General features: G+C 35.4%; 1 long non-coding RNA gene across 1 annotated transcript in view; it reads right to left on the bottom strand.

The window, feature by feature from the left end:
- Positions 1-1,380: 1,380 nt before the first annotated feature.
- LOC125387376 (uncharacterized) overlaps positions 1,381-15,035 on the bottom strand; it is a 30,687-nt gene continuing 17,032 nt past the window's right edge. Inside the window, exon 3 of the long non-coding RNA XR_015738502.1 lies at positions 1,381-1,750. This is a non-coding gene — a long non-coding RNA (uncharacterized LOC125387376). The remainder of the gene's footprint in view (positions 1,751-15,035) is intronic.

Genomic DNA, 15,035 nt, shown 5'->3' with positions numbered 1-15,035 from the left:
CATCCTTGAACTTGGAGCAGTCACTGTTGCACAGGCAGATTTTTTTTATTGATTTTTATTGAGCTGTACATGTTTCTCTGCTCCACTCCCTGCTACAGTCTGATTTTATGAATGTGCATAGAGAGACAGCCCTGTATCATCACAGAGATGGAATACGAAGACTACATTCAATCTCAACACACTATTCAATGTAGATGGTGCAGGGGTTATTATGGGAGTCAACAATTCTTTTCAGGTATGGATAGATTTCATCAGGATACCAAGTTTGTCAAGTGAAGAACTGGAAGGTAAAACATATTCTTACAAAATTTCACATTGGTAAATGTTTTCTTTTCTTTTTTTTTAAAAAAAAACCTTTGTGTTGTATTTGGAAAAAAATAGAATGTTCCTCAAAAGGTAAATAATGTATGAATTCTATGTTTGATAATGCATATCAATTTGGTAAGGGGTATGTGAGAGAGGGCATGTATGTGCAAGACTGACCTGTGTGTCTGTGCACAGGACAGTGAGTAGGTTCTTTTCTTTTGTCTTTCATTTTAATTTTTACGACACCATTAACAGGTGTGTGAACTTTTCTGTTAACTTTGTTTTCACACTTCCGTGTATTAAGTGATAATATAGAACACACAGTGTCGAGTTGTGAAGGTTTATATAAATTTACACACAGAAAGTGCTTTTATCAGGGTCTCACTATTGACTATTGAACAAGTTGTGGACACAAATGACAGCAGTGTCTACTAGCCTGTCAGTGCTTTATTACTAGTATTGACAGAGTTCACTTGTCTGTGTAAACATTCTGCTCAGTGGGAGGCCTTAGATACCATAAACATCAACTATAACAACCTGAATCCAGCGCATTCTCAGTTACAATGCCTTGCTCACTAACTTGGCATTACCCATGACAGGCATTAATCTGACTTACTCCTGCCTGGTGCAGCCTAAGACCAGCTGTGCTTTGTGGCTTTCACATGTCTACACGACTAACTCTGTGTGAATCCCACAGTGAGTTTCATCTCTGTATTCTCCCATTTGACTATTTAATGAAATAACTAAGTTTTTTTTTTCTGCTCTACTTAACAAGTCAGTTCACGTAACCTTATATGGGTCAGGAAGCTAAAAGAGTATACTTTTGTTCTTTCTCTTTATACAGAGTGAACACGGTACCGGAGAGAGTCTATTAGTGGAAGGAGTGAAAGGATGGGCTAAAGTCAGAGCACAAACCTATTGAGTCCCAGAGCACTGAGAATCCATATCCTTATCCCATGCCTGAATATCAAGGTTGGGAGTCATGATTAAAGATACAAAACACTAAAATTATGTCAAGTTTATGTAAATGTGACTTGTAAGACATGGATAGTAATATTATATTATAAAAATTAGTTAGTTTTAAATGTGCTTTCTTTCTTTATTTTATTCCCATTCAAAAATTTACACGTCCTCTCCCACTCCTCCACTCACCCTCCTCTCTCCCCTTCTCTCCTTCAAGAGAGGGCAGGGAACCCTGCCTTGTGAGAAGTCCAAGGCCCTCCAGTCTACATCCAGGCCTAGGAAGCTTTGCATCCAAATAGACTAGGGTCCTAAAAATCCAGTACATTCTGTAGAAACAAATCCCAGTGCCTTTATCAATGGCTTCTCAGTCAGCCCCCATCTTCAGCCACATTCAGAGAGTCCAGTTTGATTGCATACTCATTCAGTCCCGATCCAGCTGGATTTGGTGAGCTCCCATTAGTACAGGCACAGTGATGTCAATCTGTAAAAGAATGAAAATAGATCCATATCTATCACTGTGTACAAAGCTCATGTCCAAATGGATTAAAGACCTCAATATAAATCCAACCACACTGAACCTGATGGAAGAAAAATTGGGAAGTAGACTGCAACACATGAGCACAGGAGACCACCTCCTACGTATAAACCCAGTAGCACAGACAACAAGATCAACAGTGAATAAATGGGACTTCCTGAAACTGAGAAGCTTCTGTAAAGCAAAGGACACTGTCATTAAGACAAAAAGGCATCCTACTGAATGGGAGAAGATCTTCACCAACCCCGCATCAGACAAAGGTCTGATCTCCAAAATATATAAAGAACAAAAGAAATTGAACATGAAAATTCTAATTAACCCAATTAACAATGGGGTACTGAACTGAAAAGAGAATTCTCATCAGATGAAGTTCAAATGGCCAAAAGACACTTAAGGTCATGTTCAACCTCCTTATCGATCAGGGAAATGCAAATCAAAACATCTTTGAGATAAAAATTAGGGTTTTTTTTTGTTTCCTAGTTCTTTGCTAATTGCCACTGTGCCATCTCTAACATGTGGGCCTTTTGTTGTTGTTGTTGTTGTGTAGATGGATTCCTATCTGTCTGCCTTCTACCAGTTTCAAATAATCTGAGATGCTTTCAATTCAGCATGATTACATCAAATGGCACTACTTTCTTTTGTCCACTGTTTTTTATCCAATTTCCTGTAGGTGGAGACTGCTTGTTCCTTAACAGCTGCCTAGATGCAAATAATCAGACAGAAACTATATTAATTGCAACACTATTTGAACAATACCTTAGGTGGATTCCTAGCTAATTCTTATATCTTAAAGTAACCCATTTTTATTATTTTATATTTCACCACAAGACTTGTGGTTTGTTACCTCTAGCTTCTTGGGCAGCTACATGGTGTCTGTCTCCTTCAACAGCTACATGGCGTCTCTCTGACTCTACCTATTTTTTCTCTATATCTCTTCCAGCCTGGTTATATTCTGTTAAGCAATTGGTCAAACTGCTTTCTTATTAACTAATGATAATAAAACATATTTATAATATACAAAGGGGAATTCCATATCATCTCCCCTTTTCTGTCTAAATGAAAAGGAAGGTTCTAACTTTAACAAAATAACATTACATATAACAAAACAGGTATCAATCATTATTAGTCTATTTGTATCTAGCAAAAGAAATATTCTATCGTTTGTTATAAATAAGGGAAACTATAGCTATAACTATTTGTCTTCAACTCTTCAAAGGCCTCAGAAGGATATAATATTTCCTAAATAAATAAGAAGTTCATTGCAAGCAACATATGAAGTTTTAGAATTGACAGAGACATTTTGTTGCCTGGAAAGTCATCCAACGTTCTGTAATTCTTCAGCCTACAACCCATAGTGTCTGGCAGACTTTTCAATCAAGCAGGAAATTTGAAGATCTGTTCTGCTTTGTAATAACAAAGTTCATCTGTGTCTTTTTTCTGTGTCCTGCCAGAATATCTGGCAGTTTCTTTCATAAAGCAGGAACCCTGAAGGACCATTCCACCTTTTAGAAAGTTCAGCAGTCACTTTTCTGTGGGTCCTGTATATTCAGTTCATACAGCATATATCAAATAGTCCAGGCAAGAACAGTTTTTTTGCCCAAATGGCAAGTAAACTCCATAGCAAACCTCTCGATTCCCATTATTATCTTGAAGTAGATTGGTGCTGCCAGAAGCATGTGTGTCTCATTGTGATGAAAAATTCTAAGTTAAAAAATATTTTAAATACTGTATTTTATAGGCCTTTGAAAGGTCTGAAGAATATCTATCCATCTGAAATGTATTTCTGTATATTTAGGAAACCTAACTAACATTATTACATGACTGAATATTATAAATGACTATCTATTAATCCATAATTTTAATTATACATTACATTTTAAAATGAGCTTCACGAACACATAATATCTTAAGCAAGAGTAGAAATATACATATAACAAAATAGACCTTAAATTTGTATCAATAAACCAAAGTACATATCAATGCAAAGTATTCATCTCTATATCATATCCCCCTTTAAAAAAAAGCAAACATTTATAAAGAAAAATTTTGGGAATTGGGAGTAGTTTTTCCCAAACTGCTTCCTGCTGTTTGGTGGGTGAAGCATTTTTAGGTTCACAGAGACCTTTCAGGTGGTATTTTTATTTTCTAACCTATACAAAAAAGTATTAAAATATTTTATGTTCACATTTGATACCAGTACTACCAGAAACATGACTGCAGGTACTGTATTAATTATTTAACTGGGTTGTTTGCTAGACATTTTTTTTTATTTTTTCTTTTGTTAAAAGAGTTTTTAATTTTTTTATTAAATTATAAAAGTTTCCATTTCAGCCCCTCCTCCCAACACCCTCCAACTCCCCCCACTCCCTCTCCTCCTCCCTCTCCATCCCTTAGAGCAGTCAGGGTTTCCTGCCCTGTGGGAAGTTCAAGTTCCTCCCCCCTCCCTCCAGGTCCAGGGAAGGTGAGAATCCAAACAGACTGGATCGCCAAAATCCAGTATATGCAGAGGAAGCAAGTCCCAGTGTCATTGTCAATGATTTTTCAGAAAGGCTCCGGGCCAGCCACATTCAGAGAATCTGGTTGGATCACGTCCTCGTTCAGTCCCAGTCCAACTGGCCTTGGTGAACTCTCATTATATCAGTCCCCTTGTATCAGTGGGTGCTCGCATCCCTCGCAGTCCTGATTTCTTTTTTCATTTTCTTCATCCTTCTGCTCCTCATTTGGACCGTGGAGTGCTCAGTCCGGTGCGCCAATATGGGTCTCCGTCTGTATCGCCATTCAACGTCGGATGAAGGTTTCCTCTGCCCTTGCCTTCTTTGTTCACGTTCTCTTTCCTTCTGCCTCTCATTTGGACCTAGGGAGCTAGGTCCAGTGTTCCAACGTGGGTCTCCGCCTCCATCTCCTGGGATCCCATTTATAATCAAGTCTCTTGTAAACCCTAAAATGACTCCCTTAGTTGAGGTATATACTTGCCTAATCCCATATCCATCCTTCCTCCCTCCCCCTCATCACAGTCCCCCGATCTTTCCCCATTCCTCCACTACTCCCTTCTCTCTAACCCTCTCCCCTTCCAACAGCCCCCCCACCCCCTCATGCACCCGAGGTTACCTGGCACTCTTGTCTATTTCCAATCTCCAGGAGGATAGCTACATGATTTTCGTCAGGTTCACCTTCTTATTTAGCTTCTCTAGGATCACGAATAATAGGCTCAAAGACCTTTAATTATGGTTAGAATCCACTTATGACTGAATACATACCATATTCCTCTTTTTGGGTCTGGCTTACCTCACTCACTAAAGCGTTTTCTATTTCCATCCATTTGCATGCAAAATTCAAGATGTCATTGTTTTTTACCGCTGAGTAAAACTCTAATGTGTATATGTTCCACACCTTTTTTAACCATTCTTCTATTGAGGGGCACCTAGGCTGTTTCCAGGTTCTGGCTATTACAAATAGTGCTGCTATGAACATACTTGAACAAATGCTTTTGTAGTAATTTTTTTATTTTTCTTTTACTGATAATAGATTTTTATGGAATATTTCCTGATTACAGTTTCCCCTGTCTCTAATTCTCATAGATCTTCCCCAGCTATCCTGCCATTTGGATTCATTCTCTTTCTGTCTATATTTAGATAAGAACAAGATTTTAAGAGATAACAATATAAAATATGACCTAAAACAAAAGCACATGCTTCTAAATTGAAAAAGGCAAACCAATAGAAGAAAAAGCAAAAGAATAAGAGATGCACTTATTTACATGCTCAAGAGACCCATAAAACATTAAACTGAAAACTGGCATGTATATATGAAACACTTGGTGCAGACTTATACAGATTATGTGCTTGCTGCTTCAGTCTCTGTGAGTTCATAAATGTTTGCTCAGTGGGTTTAGAGGGCCTTTTACTTGTGGTGTCTTCCAACCCCTCTGGCTCAAATACTCTTCCCTTTTCTTTCTTTTGTGGTATTCCCTGTACTCTGGGGAAGGATTTGGTAAATTTGGGAAAGACATCTCATTTCAAGCTGTGTATTCCTATCTATCTATCTATCTATCTATCTATCTATCTATCTATCTATCTATCTATCTATCTATCTAATGTCTAATGTCTGGTTGTGGTTGTGTATTTCTGTATTTGTTCAATCTGCTTAAGGTGAAAAATTTCCTGATGATGTTTGAATATGGCATTGACTGATGACTAGAGCAGAATATCATATGAATCATTTTATCACTACTTTTTTTAAAAGACCAGTTATATTTGGATTTACTCTAGATCTCTGTGCTGTCTACTCTCTGGTTGTTAGTCAACCATGCAATGTCAAGCATTCATTCCATCTACTGGTATAGGCCTTAAGTGAAATCAGACATTAGTTGGTTACTCTCGAAAGTTTAATGTCAACCTTGAACTAACACATTTTGCTGGTAGGACATCATTATAAATCAAAGGTTTAGTGTTAAGGTTGATATAAATGTTGATCTTCTAATAGCCTGTAGAATATCTTGCCATATAGAAAATACTAAAGTGTATGAGTAAAGGTTCTATGTGCCCAGCGGCTCAACCTTTTCATCTTAAAAATCTTGTGTTGGTGGTGTTGTATTCATCAATGAGGCCTTGCTGCCAGTTTATGGAGAAAGACTAGTTGACTTGGTAACAGTGATGGAATTTTGATATATTTAGCCAATGATTTTTGGGGCAGCAAGCCCCAGGGTATGGCTTTTATTTGCCTATGTGACAGCTTTAGCCTGATGGAAAGGGTTACACACTCCTTACTCTTGTGCTCTCTTGGGTTTTTGCATTCACACAGGCAGTGGAGAGGTGGTTTGAGGTTGGTGCTCTGTACCCCTGGGCTGAAATACTGGACAAAGACATCTGAATCAGTGCCATATAATTGATTCTGTATCAGGGAGTGCTTATCTCTATCCTTTACCTAAATAAATTATTGAGACCCTTTAACAGACTCTCATGTCTTTACATAACAAGCAGCAGCCTTGTTTGTTTGAATATTTCAATGGGACCCCTTTGGTTAATGATTCATTTGAATGTAGTTCAGTACTGGTGGAGGAAATTTGTCTATTGACAAGAAATAACCAGTTGAGACTCTAGGATAGCCTTCATATATTTAGGAAATTTTCACTGTACTAGGTTTCCATACCGCCTAAAATCTCCCTCATTTCTGCATATCTCTCCCTGCTTTCTTTCTATCACAGCAGTCAACTACCCCTCCCCTCCCAATCCTCTATTTAACATGGCCTTGCAGCTCCCAATCAACTCAAACAATCTATTCTATTCTCCCCTCTCAGAGAAAATCATATGTCCTGCAAAGTCCCTTCCTCTATACCTATCCTCTCTAGGTCTACAGATTGAACTTACTTATCATTCATTTACTCAACAGCTAACATCCAGATATAAATGACTACATACCTTGCTTACACCTTTCTGGGTCAGGGATACCTCACTCAAGATAATTTTTTGAAGCCTGCCAATTTAATAATGACATTTTTTAAGGAGTAATACTTTATTTTATAAGTATATATTCTTTATCCATTTTTTCTGTTGAGGGACATCTATGTTGTTTTCTGACTATTCTGACTAGAGTAGCAACTAACTTGATAGAGTGTAATAAGGAGGTTGCTTGTTTATTTTCTGGCTGTCCAGACTCCTAAAATAACCACACAGAAACTGTATTAGTTAAATCACTGCTTGGCCAGTTACTTAAATGTGTTTCTAGCTACCTTTTATATCTAGAATTAACCCATATTTATTATTTTACATTTTACATAAGGCTCATGGTCTACCATCAAGGTTTCAGCATGTCTTTCTCTGGCTGCTGCTCCGTGGCTTTTAGCTGAGCACCTTCCTTTTCCCAGTATTCAGTTTAGTTTACACTGCTCTATTCCCAGAGCAGGCCCAAGGCAATTTCTTTATTAACCAATGGCATTCACGGCATACAGAGGGGAATCCCACAACACCTCCCCTTTTCTGTTTAATGAAAAACAGTTTTAACTTTAACATAGTAAAATTGCATATAACAAAACAGGAATCAAATAATTTATCTTTTATCATAACTGAGGAAAGCTATAACTATAAATTCTTCAACTCCATCAAAGACTTCAGAAGGATATAATATTAACTAAGTAAACAATAAGTTTATTGTAAGCAACTTCCAAAACTCTGTAATTGACAGAGATCTCTCACTGCCTGGACAGTCACACAAAGTTCTTCGGTATCATTGGAGCATCCCTATTCATCCTACAGGCCTATAGTATTGAGCAGACTTTTCCACAAAACAGGAAATTTCAAAGACAGTTGGGCCTATATTGGCAGTTTGTCAGTCACTTTCTCTGTGTCCTGCAAAATGACTTGTAGACACTTTTATAAAACAGGATCCCTGAAGAATGGTCTCACCTTTACACAAGTTCAGCAGCCATTTCTCTGTGGGTCCTGTATGCTCAGTTCACACATCATACCAGCAAGCAGTCTAGACAAGAACAGTTTTTTACCCAAATGACTAATAAACTCCATTACAAGTCTCTTTGATGCCCATCATCCTCTTGATGTTATTAGTGCTGTCAAAAGCCGATGAGTGTCATTGTCATGAAAGTCCTAAGTTATTAAAACATTTTAAATGCTATATTCTGAAGATCTACAAAAGATTTGAAGAGTACCTATCTAGCCAAAATATATATTTATATATCTAGATAACCTAACATGACTAGAAGCTTGACTATTATAGATGTTTATCTATTAACATATATTTCTTAATTATATATTGCATTTTTAAATTCTGGACAAACATAATACCTTAATCAAGAGCAGAAATTACATATAACAAAATTGACCTAAAATATATATCAACAAGCCAAGATCCATTCCAATGCAAATCTCTATAGCATATCCCCTTTTAAATGGAATTAAACATTTATAAACAAATATTTGGGAATATGGGCATATCTTTCCAAACTGTTTCCTGCTGTTTATTGGGTGAAGTAATTTTGCGGGGTGCTCACAAAAACCTTCCAGAGGCCCTTCATCCATTAAACTACATTAGCCTGGAATGAATGCACAGGTTCTCATCCTCCGTGGAAACAAAGCAGAACCTCTTTTCCAAAGCAATAAATCCTTAGACCCAAGTTTGGAAGTCAAATTTATATGTTGGTTGCCTAGCTTTGTCACAGTCAAAAAAATCAAAGAAAATATAATCCAGAATCTGTGAATATTTCATCTTTATGTAGCTTGTTTTTACTCTATTACTTTTGAAATTTTAATTTATTATCTTTACTCCCTTAATCTATGACGGTCTGTACTCTGTCTCTTTGAAGACTGTTTTGTTTTTTTTAAGCCATTTACTTCTTTTTATAATTCTCTGTACTCTTTTTTTCTCTCTCCCTAGCTTATGTACACTTTTTCAAACATATTATATTTCATTTAGAGGTCTTTTTCATCAGAATTTGTCTTTATTGTGTATCTATAATTACTTTCTGACAAGAAGTGCTTCATAAAATGCTAAGTCTTTCTTAAGAATTTAAGTCTCAGCATTGCTAGAATATATATGGCCTTGCCTGCTTGCTCCACCCATTCCAACATGGTGGAAGTCTGTTTACTGCCTCTGCAAGCCATGAACAATGCCCCAGTTCCAAGTATGCAGCAGCTCTATGTCGAACCCTTAAACAGTTTGTAACATGCTGCTTATTAACCTCATTTAAATTCTCAGCATCCTGAATGAGTCAGAGTTCATGCTAGCAGCATGACCCAGGAAGCCACTGTTTTAGAACAGCACAGCTTTTTTTCTGCTACTGCTGAATCTGGAAAACTTCTCCTAAAGGTGTCATTCCTCTACTTACTTCTAACAACCAGAGCCCAACCAAGAAAATGTCACTACCAAACTATGCTTAACTCTGTTATTTTGTGTCTAGGATTCCTTTTCAAGCTCTTTCAGGTTTTATGTGAATTTTAGTTGGCCACATACGTGCCAATTTGCAGTAAGGAGGTCACATATTTGTTTCTTGACTGCCCAAACTCCCAAAATAACCACAAAGAAACTGCATTCATTAAATCACTGCTTGGCCAATTACTTAAGTCTATTGCTAGCTAGCTCTTACATCTAGAATTAACCCATCTCCATTATTTTATATTTTACCATGAGGCTCTTGGCCTATTGACAAAGTTTTGGCATATCTTTTTTCTGGCAGCGGCTCCATGGCTTCTCCCTGACCACCTCTCTTCTTCCGGCATTCAGTTTAGTTTTCCCCGCCTATCCATTTTCCCTGCACAGGTCCAAGACAGTATTTTTTATTAACCAAAGGTATTCACAGCATACAGAGAGGAATTCCACATCAGCAGAGCAAGTGTCCTTATAGTAGAATAAAATGTCCTTTGATCATATGTCCAAGAGTGGTTTGACTGGATTTTGAGATAGATTGATTCCCACTTTTTCTGAGGAACTGCCATACAGATTTTCATAAAATTTATACAATTTTGCAGTACTGCCAGCAATAGATGAGTGTTCCCCTTATTCCATATCCTCCCCAGCCTGAGCTGTCCCTTGTGTTACTGATCTTAATAATTCTGACAGGTGTAAGATGAAATCTCAAAGTAGCTTTGATTGCATTTATCTGATGACTCAAGATGCTGAACATTTTATTGTTGTTGTTGTTGAGAGTGTTCTCTGCACTTCATTTTAAAATTGGATTAGTTGTTTTTTAACATATGTACATATATATATGTGATCTTTATCTATATATATAGAGAGAGATATAGTGTCTTGAGTTCTTGACATATTTGGATGCTAGTCCTCTATTGGATATGAACTGTATGAAAATACTTTCCTACTTGGTAGTGTACTGTTATGTTAGAATGACAGTGTCTTTTACTTTATAGCAGTTTTTCAGTTTCTTGTGGTCACATTTATTAATTGTTGATCTTTGTGCCTGCACTATTCATGTTTGCTCAGAAAGCTGTTTCCTGTAACAATGAGTTCAAGACCATTCTCTGCTTTCTTTTCTATTACATTCAGTGTATTTTAATATCTAAACAGTTAATGTTTAGATATTTGATTTACTTAGATTTGAGTTTTGTGTAGGGTAATATATATATAAATCTATTTGCATTTTTACATGCAAACATCCAATTGTATCAGCAACATTTGTTAAAGTTGTTTCCTTTTTACCATTGTGTATTTCTCAATTCTTTATAAAAATAAATTGTCCATATATGTAGGGATATATGTCTGTGTATTCAATTTGATTCCATCAATTAACATTTCTGTTTTTATGTCAATACTATGTTATTTTTATTATTATAGCTTTGTAGTACAACATAAAATCAGTAATGAAGGGATATTGAGAAGTTCTTTTATTTTTCAGAATTGTTTTATTTATCTTGGATGTTTTTTTTTCCTTATGAGGTTGAGAATTTCCTTTTCAAAGTCTGTGAAGAACTGTGTTTGAATTTTAATGAGTATTTTATTGAGTTTCTATGTTATTTTTATAGGATGACCATTTTTACTATGTTAATACTACTCATCCATAAGAAAGGAAGATATTTTTTATCTTCTCATGTCTTCATTAATTTATTTCTACATGGTTTGAAGTTTTTGTCATTCAAATATTTCAATAACTTGCCTAAACTTATGCTAAGATAGTTTGCATTTGAGGCTATTGTAAAAGTTGTTTTCTTGATTTCTTTCTCAGTCCATTTGTCATTTTTATGTTGGAGGGACACTGGTTTTGAGAGTTAATTTTGCATTCAACTACTTTGCTGAAAGTGTTTATCAGCTACAGCAATTCCCTAGTGGGATTTTTAGTCACTTAGATATACAAACATACCATTTGCAAACAACAATACTTCGACTTCTTCCTTTCCAGTTTGTATCCCATTGACCTGCTTCAGTTGTCTTATTGCTCTAGCTAAGATTTAAAGTACAATATTGAATAAGCATAGTGACAGAGAACAACTTGTCTTGTTTCTGATTCTAGTGCAAGTGCTTTTAGTTTCTCTCCATTTAAGTTAATGTTGGCTGTGGGCTTGTTGTAAACTGCCTTTATTATGTTTAGGTATGTCCCTTTTATATTTAATATCTCCAGAAATTTTATCCTGAATCAGTATTGGATTTTGTCCAAGGTCTTCTCTATAACTGATGAGATGACCATGTAGTTTTTTTTTTCTTTCTGTTTTCTTATATGGTATATTACACTTATTGATTTTTACATATTGACCCATCCCTGTATGTCTAGGATAAAGCTAACCTGATCACAGTAGGTGATGTTTTTTAATGTGGCTTGAATTTGGTTTATAAGTACATTATTTAGTATTTGTACATCTTTGTACATAAGGAATATTGATCTGCAGTTTTCTTTCCTTGTTGGCTCTTTGTGTGGTTTGGGTAACCAGGTAACTTTGGCTTAAAAAATATATATAGGGTAATGTGGATTCTGACAGTTTTTGTGGATTAATTTGAGGCGTTTTGATGTTAACTCTTCTTTGAATGTCTGGTATAATTCTGTACTTAAACTTTTGTGCTGAGCTTTTGTTGTTGTTGTTCTTGGGAGATTTTCAATGGCTGCTTCTATTTTACTCGTTTATATAAGTCAATTAAAATGTTTATCTGATTTTGATTTAGTTTTAGTAAATGGTATCTCTCAAAAATATTTCTGGGCAGTGGTGGTGCATGTCTTTAATTTCCAGAACTTGGGAGGCAGAGACAGGGGAATCTCTGTAAGTTCAAGGCCAGTGTGGTCTGTAAGAGCTAGTTCCAGGATAGCTAGGAGTATTACACACAGAAACTCTGTCTCAAAAAATAAAAACCAAAAACGTATCTATTTTTATAGATCTTCCAATTTGGTGAAGTATGAGTTTTAAGAATGTTTCTATAATTATCTGAATTTCCTTATTGTCTGTTCTTATTTTCATTTCTGATTTTGTTAATTTTGAAATTCTTTTATATTTATTGGTTCTAGTTTCATTTCTAATCACAGTTCTATCCCTTTCCTATTGCTCTATATCTTTTAGTTAATTTGGATAATGGTTTGTCAATCTTTCAGTTTCTCAAAGAATAAGCTCTTTGTTTCATAAATCCTTATTCTTCCTTTTGCTGTTGTTTCTATTTTACTGATTTCAGTCCTTAGTTTGATTATTTTTTGACATCTACTCCTGTTGGGATATGATTAGTTCATCTGTCCTAGAACTTCCAGGTGTGCTAAGAAGTTGCTAGCATGAGACCTCTTCAGAGTTTTTTTTTTGGGGGGGGAGGTTGTTTTTTTTTTTAAACGTAGTGCTATGAACTTGTCTTAGAACCACCACTTTTATTTTGTCCAATAAAAGAGTTTGGGTATTTTGTATATTCATTTTCATCCTATTCTAGAAATTTGTAACTTTTTTCTCAATTTCTCTTGACAAATTTTATATTCAATAGAGAGTTGTTCAGTTTCCATGAGTGTGTAAGCTTTCTGTTGTTTCTCTTTTTGCTTATATGCAGCTTTAATCCATGGTGATATGATAATTTTCAGAGAATTATTTTATTTTCATGTACTTTTTGAGACTTTCTTTGTGTCCAAGTATGTGGAAAATTCTGTAGTACATTCCATAAGAGGCAAAGAAAAAAGTATATTCTTTTGTGTTTAGGTGAAATTATCTGTAACTGTTTTGTAGTTATCTGTTTGGTCCAATGGTTTGTAATGTCAGTGAGCGTCATCATTTCTATTTATTTCTTGCTTACTGACCTGTCTATTGGTGACATTTGGGAGACATCCCTCATTCAGTATGTAAGGGTCAATACATTATTTACCTGTATTGGTATTTCTTTTCAGAACTGTGGTGTCCTTACCTTTGGAGCATAGACGTTAAGAATTAATATGTAATCTTGGTGGGTTTTTCCTTTGGTGACTATATAGTGTCCTTCCCTGTCTCTCTTGATAATTTTGGTTGGACGTCTGTTATTTTAGATATTAAAATGACTACACTAATTTGCTTCTTAGATCCATTTCTTGGAATATCTTTATCACTTTACCTTGATCTAATTTAATATTCATGATGCAGAGGTATATTTCTTGGATGCAGCAGTAGGATAGATCCTATTTTCTCATCCTGTTTGTCAAGCTTTGTCTTTTCATTGGGGAATTACTGCCATTAGTGTTGAGAGATATCAAGGACCAATGATTATTGATTTCTGTTATTTTAGGAGTGGTGGGTTGGGGTGGTGGTGGTGCTGTGTGTGTATATGTATGTCTGTGTCATTAGCTATTTTAACTTTGTTGATCTGAGATCTGAGATTATTTATTCCCTCTATTTTCATGATTGTAGTTAACCTCAATAGTTTGTAGTTTCCCTTCTACCACTTTATATAGGGTTGCATTTTAAAATACATATTGATTAAATTTGGTTTTATCTTGGAATGTATTGATTTTTTTCATCTATTATGATTGCTGGGCATAGTAGTATTAGCTGGCATCTGTTGTACCTTAGAGTCTGAAGCATATCTGTCCCTTCTTCTGACTATTAGAGTCTCCACTGAGAATGACAAGTAATTTGAATAGGTCTGCCTTCATAACTTATTTGATCTTTTTCCTTTGCAACTTTAAATAATCTTTGTTTTTTATCTTTGGTGTTTTCCTTATTATGAAATAAGGTGAGTTATTATTGGTTCCAGTCTATTTGGCATTCTGCGTGTTTCCTGTACTTCAAAAGGCAGCTCTTTCTGTAGGCTACAAAAGCATTCTTCTGTGATTTTGTTGAAAATACTTTCTAGGTCTTTGACCTGAATTCATTGTCTATCTTCTATTACTATCACTTTTAGATTTAATGTGATTATTTTTTAATGAAGTCTCAGATTTCCTGTATGTTTTCTGTGAACAGTTTTTTTTAATTTCAACAGTTTTTGACCATTGTATCCATTTCCTATATTCTGTCTCCAATGCCTGAGATTCTCTCTATTTCTTGTATTCTGTTTTGGAAGTTTTATTTCTGTAGTTTCTGTTCAAATTCTTAAATATTTTTACTATCAGAATTTCCTCAGTTTTTGCTATTGGGATAATTCATGAAGCACAAATTAATTTCAAGTTTCTAGTAGATCTAAATTTATACTCTTTTTCAGGTTGTGTATTCCTGCCCCAAATCATATATATTTTTATTCTTAAGATTCATGTCCAGTTTATAAACAATCACAATATTTTTCATAAAGTATACATAATTTATAGCAAGGAATTTTTGATTTGTATTAATTTTTAGCAGAAAAGCACATT

This window comes from Myodes glareolus, chromosome 8 (genome assembly GCF_982192425.1).
Source record: "Myodes glareolus chromosome 8, mMyoGla1.1, whole genome shotgun sequence".
NCBI lineage: Eukaryota > Metazoa > Chordata > Mammalia > Rodentia > Cricetidae > Myodes > Myodes glareolus.
The sequence above is the reverse complement of the archived record's forward strand: the minus strand, read 5'-3'. Positions and strand labels throughout refer to the sequence as shown.